A 12,524-nucleotide genomic window follows, 5' to 3' on the forward strand; every position below is an offset into this window, starting at 1 on the left:
AATCTGTTTACATCTGGTCTCCCATAGAATGACATGGAGCTTCCAATCAGGTCTGCCTAAAAAAAACCTGACAGGCAGATCTGATCAGACAGTCCATCTGAAAATTGGTCTAAAAGCTCCCTCAAATGAGAGTGCCCTTCAGGGGAACAGAATATTTGGAGATGATGGAAGAGTGGGGGGCTTGTGCTATTGTGCATTTAGATCTACTGTTTGTCATAAACATGCCAGTATGTAAAGATTTAGAATTCTTTATTAATACTAAAGGGAAATTACTGAAAACATTTTCAGTAATTTTTTTTTTTTATTAAAATTATTGTTGAATAAGGGAGGTTTTTACTATTTTTTTAAACTGTTTGAAGTGGGCTTATCATTACAATTTACATTAAACATTAACAAAATAATTCAACCATACCAAATTGAATTGAAGTACCACTTATTTGCCAGGAATAAAAAAAAATAAAAAAAATAAAAACTTTTGTGCTCAAGCTTCATAGCATAGGAAAGGATCACATGGTCTCCGCTTATCAGATGTATAGTGTTCTACATCAGTGTACACTGCTAAAATGCGTGCAAGATGCCTTGAAGTGAGCTAATATTACCAGCAAAAAGTGTGTGAGTGTGCACTGCTTTGTTATGTAGCATAAGGCTGTATATTCTGCAATATTTACATTTTTGGTAAACTCATTCATTGAATCCAAGCTCTGCAAGCTGACATAACATGCACTGCATTGATGCATTCATACAATTTCACACTAACCATGAAAAAAACAAAAGTTCAGGAATATTCCTTTATCCAATTGTTTTGCAAACCTATGTACACTCTGTCTACGTACACTACAAACTAAACCTATTAACCTAAAAATCGGTTCCAATACGGCTGTTTTATTAACCTGAATTAGGAAGTAGATTTGGCTCTAGTGCCATCATCCCTATTGTATATACAAAGAGAAAACACCCTCTAGAGGTGGGACTAGATAGGTACTAAAAAGAAGTTAATTGGATAAAAATATAATTTATTAATGTACAAAAAGATAAAAAATCTTATAGAACATGCAGAAATGATCATACAAATGTACATGTAAAAATACAGGACCATAGGAAAATTACCAACGCGTTTCAAGAATTCTTCTGAAGAATTCTCGAAATGCGTTATTTCTTTTCTTATGGTCCTTCCTTGATTTTACATGTACATTTGTATGAGCTGCATGTCCTATAAGATTTTTATCTTTTAGTACATTAATTATATTTTTATCCAATTGACGCCTTTTTAGTGCCTATATAGTCCCACCTTTAGAGGGGGTTTCTCTTTGTTTTTACTAACCTGACAGCTTATTATTCTAAGGGCTAGTTCACACCACATGCAGTCCAGTGCATTTTTTTCCCCGCATGAAAATAAATAAATTTAAAAAACGCATGGAAAGTAGGTTATATGGTTTCCAATGGCATAGTTCACACCAGTGCACTCAGTTCCAGGCGTTTTCCAAAAAAAAAAAAAAAAGGCCTGGATCAAAAACACGTTAAAAAACGCGCATGCAGAAAAGCAGGAAATTTTCATTTTGTTTGCAAATATTAAAGATTATAACTACCAGCAAGCATGTATAAGTCCTTACATTTAACCACTTGCCGACCAGTTCACGCAGATACACTGCGGCAGGTCGGCTCTCCTGCGCAAACGGACGTACCTATACGTCGGTCCGTGCAAGGAGAATAGCGGGTGCCCGCTGCGGGAGCGTGCCCGCGGACTTGATGGCTTCCGGCGATCCACAATCACGGTGAGGAGAGGCAGAACGGGGAATGCCTATGTAAACAAGGCGATTCCCTGTTCTGCCTAATGACATGTCAGATCTCCTGTTCCCAGTGATCGGGAACAGTGATCTCTGTCATGTCCCAGTAAGCCCATCCCCCACACAGTTAAAACCACACTTAAAGTGGTTGTTAACCCACTTTCAGTAATTTACATAATCAATTCTGTCTCCTCATACAGTGCCCCTGTCTGTTTCATTAAAAAAAAAACAAAAAAAAAACCCTCCTTCACCGTATCTCACAGCGGCTCCCTGCGTTCATGTAACCGGCCATGTCTCCTCTCTGCCCGTCTTGCAGAAGCAGCGGGTGGGGCTGAGGTTTCCCCACTGATGTCAGTGGGACGCGAGGAGGAGAGGAGACACGGCCGGTCACGTGACCGCCGGGAGCCGCCATGAGATACGGTGAAGGAGGTATTTTTTTAATTAATCACAGAGACATCGAGGCACTGTACTAGGAGACAAAACGGATAGTATATAGATTAGATATTCCTGCAGCAGGAAGGGAGATGGGGTGGCACTGTCACTAGGTGACAGAGGAGACAGACACAGGAGAGAAGGCTGCGGCTGATGGAATCACACAGACCATGAGGTCAGGGGCTCAGCAGCCATGATTATTGTGGTCTGTTTGCAGAGGGGAAGGGCATAGCCAGGCAGGATGAGACAGGTATTACAGGTGTTACAGGGTGCCAAATTACACATCACAAGCACTGTGCTGTGCTGTATAAGATGCTTTAAAATGGAACAGAATCAGTTTTTTTTGGGGGGGGTTAACAAGCGCTGTTGGATAGCAACATGGTCTAATGTCATATTTCTGGCATTTCATTTCCTGGTTGATACAGCCAGGTGGCCCAAGTTGGAATGTAACCAGTTACACATCAAAGCTTTGTAGCATATCGGAAGGACAAGGGCTTGGCTCAAGCCCACCTGGTGTGATATGTGCGATTACAAGCTTCAAAGAGAGCCACTGCTGTCAAGATGACTGATGGGTTGAGCTACAGAAGATCAAAGATCAAGATGTCTATGAAGATTTGTCCCAGGTCGGACAGTGGCGATTCATAGACAAACGCTGCCCCTAGTGGACAATACAGCATGCTTCCTGGAGACTGGGCAGATATTAGAAGGACTACCTCTTGGCAATATCTATTGGCAAGAAGCAAGTGGGGGTGGCTACGAGTGGGTGTGAATGTTTGAGTAAAAGGGCACACACAGGCAAATTATCCCTTTTTGCTGTTGGTTCAAGCCGGGTGGCTGCCTAAGCCACATGGCTATCTCTCTTTAACATCGGAGCCTTGCCGATGATACAAAGCCTCACGGAGAGCCTTGTGATAAGCATCCTCGATATTCTTGTATTATTTATTCTGATATGATGTGTATTGTTGGTGTATATTTGTAATATTTTATGTGAGCTTTCCGATTACTTATAAACCGTGCGTTTGGTTTTCATAGCTAACCTTGTATTATTGTGATAAACAGTAACATGTGCTCAGAGTTTTTATAGAATAGCCAATTATAGGGATAGACAAATTAATATATAGGTACAATAATATTTATTGTAGCTTTACTTCAAGCGCTTTAACCCCTTGATCGCCCCCTAGTGTTAACCCCTTCCCTGCCAGTTTTTATAGCACTGGTCAATGTAATAATGTCATTGGTACTCAAAAAGTGTAATTTGGTGTCGGATTTGTCCACTGCAATGTCGCAGTCCCGAAATAAATAAAAAAAAAAAAAAAAAAAAAAAACACACCTCACACACAGATTGCCGCCATTACCAGTAAAAACAATAAAAAAATGAAAGTCCCTAAATCTATCCCGTAGTTTGTAGACACGATAAATTTTGTGCAAACCAATCAATATACGCCTATTGCGATTTTTTTTTTTTTTTTTTACCAAAAATATATACAGCCTAAATTGATGAAGAAATTTGTTTTTTTTCTGGATATGTATTATAGCAAAGTAAAAAAAAATTATCTTTTTTTTTTTTCAAAATTGTCGGGTTTTTTTGGTTTATAGCACAAAAAATAAAAACCGGAGAGGTGATCAAATGCCACCAAAAGAAAAGACGTCAATTTTGTTTGGGTACAATGTTGCACGACCGCGCAATTGTCAGTTAAAGCGACGCAGTGCCAAATCACAAATAATGCTCTGGTCATTAAGGGGGCAAATCCTTCTGGGGCTGAAGTGGTTAAAGAGCACCTGTCATTCCAGATCCATCATGGCAGCACCTGTTAGCGGGCATCCACTCACCTGCTGCCGCCACATCCCTCACCTTGTGTCACTGCCGCATCACCTGCCATCCCATTAAAGTGAATTGGACTGTTGGTGAGTCAACAGCAGCTCAGAGGAGGAGCCGCTGCTGAACAGATGACAGTTGCTCTTTAAAGGCCAGTTTACAGCATAGAAACGAAGTCCGGATGTGTTCCAGATGCTTTTCTGCATGCACGTTTTTGACGCGTTCCAGTGAGTTTTTTGATGCAGTCCAGTGCATTTTAAACCCCCTCTTTTCTTAACCTTAAGGACATGTGTTTTCCAGTGTGTTTTACAGCATTCCAGTACAGTGCAGGAAAAATGCAGCATGTTCTACTTTTTTTTCTGGAACGCACTGGTGTGAACTATGCCATTGAAAACCATATAACCTACTTTCCATGCGTTTTTGATGCAGAAAAAAACAAAAACAAAAAAAAAAAAAAAAACGCACTGGACTGCATGTGGTGTGAACTGGCCCTAAAAATTAGGATTGAAATCAAAACCACCCTGTGCAAAAACTTTACAGCACACAAAGGGTTGGCAATATATTATATGTACTTTACTCTGATCTTTTACACAGATACCAGACTGAGGGAAAAAAAGGGAAATAGATATTTCTGGTGGCCAACTACACCTAACATGTTAGTATGATTCATTTCCCATTGCAGTTTCCTGAACATATTAAGATGCACATCAGCATGAAGTCTTTCAGCGTAAAATGAGGCTGAGCCATGAATACTAATCTTTGCCCAACTGGTTTCTGTAACAGGTCACTCTGTTATTTAGTTCTATTGTTAAATGGTTAACAGCCCATGAAACTGACCCCTGTGGCTCCCGCCCCACCTAAACAAACACCTAGCAAGCGGTTACTGTCAAATTAGTTATTTTCTTATTGTCTTTGTAAATGAATAAACGGGACGCTTTTAAAAATGGGTTTTATATGCAAGATTTCAATGTCGTTCAGGAAAAAACGTTAAAGCAAAAACATTGCTATGGAAAACCAAGGTTTTTAAAGAACTTATCATTCGTATTTCTCTGGTAACTTTAGAGAAAGTAATGGCTGGGTTCACATTTGTGCGTTGTGGGAACACGCTTTCTTTCAACACACAAACGTGCAGCTCTTTTGCACATGCATGGCTGAGTCATTCATTCCTAAAGTGGAGCTAAACTACAGTCCCTGACAAAAGTCTTGTCGCTTGTCTATTTTGTAGAAACGCCTGCTATTAACCTGACTTTTAATTAATCAATTGGTGTTAGAAATAGCTCATATGAAAAGCTAAAGCCCTCCCAAATGATGTTTAATGCACTGAAATAAATTAGCTTCACTGAAAAAAGATTTATCATTTAATCAAGACAGACAGGTCAAATTTTGGCAAGACAAAAGTTTTGTCGCCTATACAGAAACTGAAAATCCAAAAATATGTCAGCAAATTAAGTAGTGGTGCTGTGAGATCCAAATGTAATATCTTGTATGACTTCCATGAGCTTGAAGGACAGCATCCATACGGTTTGGCAAGGATTCATACAATTAATTGATGAAGTCATCAGGAATAGCAAAGAAAACAGTCTTGCATGCCTCCCAGAGTTCATCAATATTCTTTGGTTTCGTCTTCCATGCTTCATCTTTCATCCTACACCACATATGCTCAATGATGTTCATGTCTGGTGACTGGGCTGGCCAATCCTGGAGCATCTTGATCTTCTTTGCCTTAAGGAACTTTGATGTGGAGATGGAAGTATGCGATGGAGCACCATCCTGCTGCAAAATTTGGCCTTTTTTATGGTTGGGAATATAAGAGGTAGCTAAGATTTCTTGGTATTTAAGCCCGGGTTCACACCTATGCGAATTAGATGCGGCTTACACCGCATCTAATTCGCAGGACATTTTAAAATACATTCATATGAATGTATCTGGTTCACATATGTGCGTTGCATTCGCACTGCGCATTGCACAAAAAACGTGTGCGTTTTTTGGGCATTGCAGTGCGAACTACAAGCCTATTATCTCCTATGGGAACGCATCTGATTCGCAGATGCATTGCGTTCTGAACAAGGATTTTCTCTTTCTCCTCACTACACCTCCCCCTCTCCCCCCCCCCCCTCCCTCCCCCTCTCCCTGCTCTCTAATCCTGAGCAAAAACGCAATGAATCCGTTGAACAGGAGATTGTTATCTCCCCAGTGAAACCTGAGCTTCAATTCGCACCGCACATGTGTGAAACCAGGCTTAGACTATTGATGTTGTCTTCCACCCTGCAGATCCCTCGCACACCCCCATACTGGATGTAACCCCAGACCATGATTTTGCCTCCACCAAACTTCACTGTTTTTTGGGTAAATCTCGGCTCCATGCGGGTTCCAGTAGGTCTCCTGCAATATTTGCGGCGACTGTGGTGTAATTCAACAGAAGACTCATCTGAAAAAATCCACCTTCTGCCACTTTTCCAGAGTCCATCCTTTTAGCAGGCTGTGGCCCTTGGCAAATGCCACACGGTTTTTCAATTGGCTTTTGTTTAGTGCTGGCTTATGGGCACCGATTCGACCATGGAGGCCATTTCGAGACAGAATCCGACAAACTGTTCTGGTTGACACAGGGACTTCAGGTGACCAGGTCTCGTGGAGCTCTGCTGCAGTGGAAAATGGGCTGGCCTTGGATTTTAGAGCCAACAAACAGTCCTCTCGAGCAGTTGTCTTGCGGAGTCGGCCTGACCTGGCCTTGTCCAAAACGTCTGCAGTCTCTTCAGATCTTTTTTTTATCCTCTGAACTTGACGCTGAGACACACTGAAGGCGTCTGCCACATCAGCAGTGGATCTGGTCTTCAGCCTCTTGATAATCAACACTTTAGTCTCCGGGTGAATCTTAAGCATGTTTGCAGAGGTCTAGTTGCAGTTGAGAAGGTCTAGTGTACTGGTGTTCTTTTTATACACACCTGAGACCTAATTGATCCATTATTAGTCACAGGTGAAGCTCATAACAAGGTGACAACACTTATGTCTTGGCAAAAATTGACTCAATGGGCTTTACCAAGCTGTGAATATTAGAATACTTTGTCAGTTTCGTTTTGCACTGAAACATTATTACAAAAGCTGTTGGGATTAAAATGACCCATTTCTTGTAACAAAATCTTGATTAGAAATATATTTTAGCGGCACTTCAGGTCAATTTGTACACAAGCGACAAGACTTTTGTCAGGGACTGTACACGATACTTAAAGCGGAGCTTCACCTAAAAGGGGACATTCCGATTTTTTGCACCCTCCTCCCTTCACTTCCACATTTGGCACTTTGTTTGGGAGGGTGGGGTCTGCTTCCTGTCTGTCTCTATGATAAAGAGGCATGTAATATATTTCTTCATAAAAGTAAAGCCGTTTGCTGTATCCAAGAAGCTTCCAAAGCAGGATTTCAATACTCAGCCAATAGGTTATGGGCCCAGGCACCCAGCAGCAATCAGGCATTGGAGAGGATATCCCAGGCACCCAGAGGCACTGGAAAGAATACTTAGTGAGTACAGCAAGTCTGTGAATACTGTATACAAATTACTGAAAGATGGCAAGTGGTTTCCGATCTGAAGTTCGCAATTGCAAAGCTGAACAATGCCAATTACCAGCTAAGAAAGTTTAAAACTACAAATGTCTCTTAGCATGGATGACTTGTGGCAAGTGCTGAATACAGACCGACCCACAGAGGGAGAGACAGAGAAATGGGATTGGAAGGATAGGCAGGCAAAAAATGATTATAAGCTTGTTAGTGGAAGATGACCAGCTTATCCACATAAGAACAGAGAAAACGGCCAAAGGTATGTGGACTTCATTACAAAAGCTGCATGGGCGTTCAAGTCTAAACAGCAAACCATTTTTGCTACGAAAGTTATACAAGATGAGACTAGAAGGCAGCCAGCAAATGTGTGACCACATGAATGCTATGCTAGAGATCATAGAGCAAAGATATTGTTGCCCTGCTCCTCTGCAGCCTTCCAGAGACATATACTGCTCTCATTACGGCTTTAGAAAACAGACCTGAGCAAGAACTGAAACTGGAGCACAGTAAAACCTTGGATTGCAAGCAACGGTTTACAATCTTTTTTTTCTTTAATTTAAATTCTGACTCGATTTGCAAGCGGCGTTGTCTCGCAAGACGAGTAGGATTCAAGCCTTTGGGGTGTGCAGTACTGCATTTAGCAGAGGTGCAGGGGTGCCGGTGACGCTCGGAGACATTCGGAAACACTCAAGGAAATTAAATCGATGAATATGACAGAAGGAAAGAAAATATGCACCATGATGTCAAAGCTCTTAAAATGTACAAAACACAACAAAGAAAGCAGAGCCTGTTTTCGATGTAAAAAAGGACCGGTCACTTAAAAAAAAAAAGACTGTTCTACCTAGAAAGCTGAGCAGCGAAAGCTAGAGCTATCCACAAAAGTCAAAGCAGCCAAAAGAGAAACTGCAGACACATCATGGAGTGGCACCTTAAACTATTTAACGACTGCGCCATAGCCAAATGATGGCTACAGCATGGCTCGATAACTCTGGGAGGGCGTACATAGACTTCCTCCCACAATCACACGCACCTGGGAACATCCGTGACCGCCGGGTCCGGAGGACCTGACGCATCACGGTAAATGGCTGCCGACAGCGGCCGTTTACCACGTGATCGCTCCGTCAAATGACGGAGCTATCACTTGTAAACAAACCGGCGTCACGTCCGGTACCTCTCTCCCCTCTCTGGACATATCGGTACAGAGAGGGGAGAGGAGAGAGATCAGATGCAGCGCTGTGGGCTGGATGTGTAGTGCCCACAGCGCTGATTTGTGCCCACTCCAGCCATTCAACCAGCCATCCATGCTCAGCCAGCCATCCATCCCTAATCAGCAATACTCATCCATGCTGTCATCCCCATCCACGGCTCACCCATCCCACTAGAGTGGCTCACAAAAGTATAAAAAGGTAATCAAATTAGATTTGACGTTTATGCCGCTAGAACGCCTGATGGCGCTCCCTTCATGTTGGGCCTATGTGGCCAGGCTGTGTAAAAGTCACCCGCATGTGGTATCGACGTACTCGGGAGGAGTAGGAGAATCTATTTTGGGGTGTAATTTTTGGTAGGTACATGCTGTGTTCGAAATATTGTATAAATGGACAACTTTGTGTAAAAAAAATACAAAAAAAAAAAAAAAAAAAAAAAAAAAACAAACACACGTTTTCATTTTCTTTGCACATTTTCTAGAAACTTGTAGAAACAAAATGACATGTTTAAAAGACTCACTATGCCTCAGATTATACGTTGGGTTGTTTTCTTTCCAAAATGGGGTCATTTTTGGCGTGTTTCTGTTGTCCTGGTGCTCCAGGGCCTTCAAAAGTGTAATAGGTAGTCAAGAAGTTATATGTATAATTTATGCTCCAAGAACGCCTGACATTGCTCCCTCAATGTTGGGCCTCTGTATGTGGCCAGGCTGTGTAAAAGTCTCACACATGTGGTATCACCATACTCAGGAGTAGTAGAATGTGTTTTGGGGTGTAATTTGTGCTATGCATATGCTTTGTGTGAGAAATAACCTGCTAATATAAACATTTTGTGAGGGAAAAAAAAAAAAAAAAGATATCTTGATTTTGCAAAGAATTGTGGGAAAAAATTACAACTTCAAAAAAACTCACCATGCTTCTTACTAAATAGCTTGGAATGTCTACTTTCCAAAAAGGGGTAATTTGGGGGGTATTTGTACTTTCCTGGCTTATGTTCTCAAGAAATGAGATAGGCCGTCAGTACATCAGGTGCGATCAATTTTCAGAGATTGGCACCATAGCTTGTAGACTCTAAGGCTGGGTTCACACTGGTCCGTCAAACGCTCCGACATTGGGAGCTCATGTCGCATGACGTGTGAAATTTAATGTTTCCCTATGGGAGCCGTCCTAACTGGTCCGACACAAGTCGTTCCGACTTTAGAAATGCTCCCTGTACTACTTTGGTCCGACTTTGATCCTACTTCAGCCTATTGACTATCATTGAAGTCGGATCAAAGTCGGATTGCCGTCTTGCATGATCCGACTTCGGCACGCGACTTGTGCTCAGATGTTCTTGAGGGGGAACTCCGCGCCAAATTTTAAATAAAAAACCGGCATGGGTTCCCCCTCCAAGAGCATACCAGGCCCTTGGGTCTGGTATGGACCTTGAGGGGAACCCCCTACGCCGATAAAAACGGCGTGGGGGTCCCCCCCAATCCATACCAGACCCTTATCCGAGCACGCAGCCCGGCCGGACAGGAATGGGGGTGGGGACGAGCGAGCGCCCCCCCTCCTGAACCGTACCAGGCCGCATGCCCTCAACATGGGGGGTTGGTGCTTTGGGGGAGGGGGCGCGCTGCGGCCCCCCACCCCAAAGCACCTTGTCCCCATGTTGATGAGGACAAGGGCCTCTTCCCGACAACCCTGGCCGTTGGTTGTCGGGGTCTGCGGGCGGAGGGCTTATCGGAATCCAGGAGCCCCCTTTAATAAGGGGGCCCCCAGATCCCGGCCCCCCACCCTATGTGAATGAGTATGGGGTACATGGTACCCCTACCCATTCACCTAGGGAAGTGTCAATAAAAAAAAAAACCACAGTACACAGGTTTCAAAATTAATTTATTGGGCAGCTCCGGTATCTTCTTCCGACTTCTCCCGGTGTTCCGCCTCTTCTCCCGGGCCCCGCCGCTATCTTCTTCCAGCTCTATTGCCAGCGAGGGGCCCGGTCTGCTGCCGCTGTCTTGTCGCCGCTGTCTCGCCGCTTCTTCTCTTCATCTCTTCTTCCGATGTGGACACGACGCTCTCCCCGGCTGGAATGCTCTCTGTGCGCTCTGCTCTGACTTATATAGGCGGTGACCCCGCCCCCTTATGCCGTCACAGTCTCTGGGCATGCTGGGACTGTGACGGCATAAGGGGGCGTGGTCATCGGGTGATGACCACGCCCCCTAAAACGTCACAGTCCCAGCATGCCCAGGCCAGGGTTGTCGGGAAGAGGCCCTTGTCCTCATCAACATGGGGACAAGGTGCTTTGGGGTGGGGGGCCGCAGCGCGCCCCCTCCCCCAAAGCACCAACCCCCCATGTTGAGGGCATGCGGCCTGGTACGGTTCAGGAGGGGGGGGGCGCTCGCTCGTCCCCACCCCCATTCCTGTCCGGCCGGGCTGCGTGCTCGGATAAGGGTCTGGTATGGATTGGGGGGGACCCCCACGCCGTTTTTATCGGCGTAGGGGGTTCCCCTCAAGGTCCATACCAGACCCAAGGGCCTGGTATGCTCCTGGAGGGGGAACCCATGCCGGTTTTTTATTTAAAATTTGGCGCGGAGTTCCCCCTAAAGATTCATACCAAACACAGTGCCGGGCATTGGCGGGGATCCAAGTCGGATCCCCGTTCATTGAAAATCGGACACATGCCGGCTTCATGTCGCAGGGCAAAGTCGGATCCAAAGTAGGACGGCTGTTGTGTCGCACCAGTGTGAACCCAGCCTAAGGCCTCATTCACACGAGGCGGACTCCGTTTCTACGGAGCCCGCCTCGAGCCGCAAGCTCAGCGGGAGATCAGTACGTTGATCTCCGCTGAGCCGGCGGATGACAGGTCCCTCTCTGCTCACTGAGCAGGGAGGGGCTTGTCAGGCGCCGCTGCTGCCTATGGAGGGATCGGATGAAAACGGACAGCATGTCCGTTTCCGTCAGATCTCACCCGATCCGATAGCGACAGATCTGGATGTAGGGCCATCCGTCTGCTTTTAGCAGATCGGACGGGGTCAGATGTCAGCGGACATGTCTCCGCTGACATCCGTCGCTCCATAGGCTAACATGGAGGGCCCGTTCAGGTCCGCCGTCAAAACTGACAGGCGGACGTGAACGGTCCGATCATGTGAAAGGGGCCTAACTTTCACAAAGACCAAATAATATACACCAATTTGGGTTATTTGGACAAAATTTATGAAGAAAAATTACTAATTTGCAAAATTTTATAACGGAAACTAAGAAAAATGCTTTTTTTTTTTTATTAACAGAATTTTCGGTCTTTTTTCTTTTATAGCACAAAAAAAAAAAAAAAAAAAAATTTAAAAACCCAGCAGTGATTAAATACCACCAAAAGAAAGCTCTATTTGTGTGAAAAAAGGACCAAAATTTCATATAGGTACAATGTTGCATGACTAAGTAATTTAAGTAAGTCTTTCAAAATGTGAGTGCACCGGAAGCTGAAAATTGGTCTGGTTAGGAAGGGGGTTTAATTGCCAAGTGGTTAAAGTGACAAAAGAGCAGCAAGCCACACAGCTGGTGCATAGAGGTGTGAAAAGCCACATGCCTAGCAATGAGACCTTCTTCACAAACATTGATTACAATGCAAAAGACAAAGTCTTCCTAGCAAACGGGAAAAGCATCACCTTCGAAGGTAAGGGCCAGGGCTTCCTGAACTGCATTACACCACAAGGAGGCAAGCAGAGAATCCTTGTAAAGAAAGTCCTGCATGTTCCAGAACTA

The 12,524-nt window shown here is 44.2% G+C and overlaps 1 protein-coding gene across 1 annotated transcript in view; it reads right to left on the reverse strand.

Annotated features, from left to right (window-relative positions):
• The window catches only part of DEPDC1B (DEP domain containing 1B), a gene marked incomplete in the record, with an annotated part of 131,721 nt that overhangs the window by 91,707 nt on the left and 27,490 nt on the right, over nucleotides 1-12,524 (reverse strand).

The sequence above is a fragment of the Aquarana catesbeiana genome, linkage group LG01, assembly GCF_042186555.1.
Source record: "Aquarana catesbeiana isolate 2022-GZ linkage group LG01, ASM4218655v1, whole genome shotgun sequence".
Lineage (NCBI taxonomy): Eukaryota > Metazoa > Chordata > Amphibia > Anura > Ranidae > Aquarana > Aquarana catesbeiana.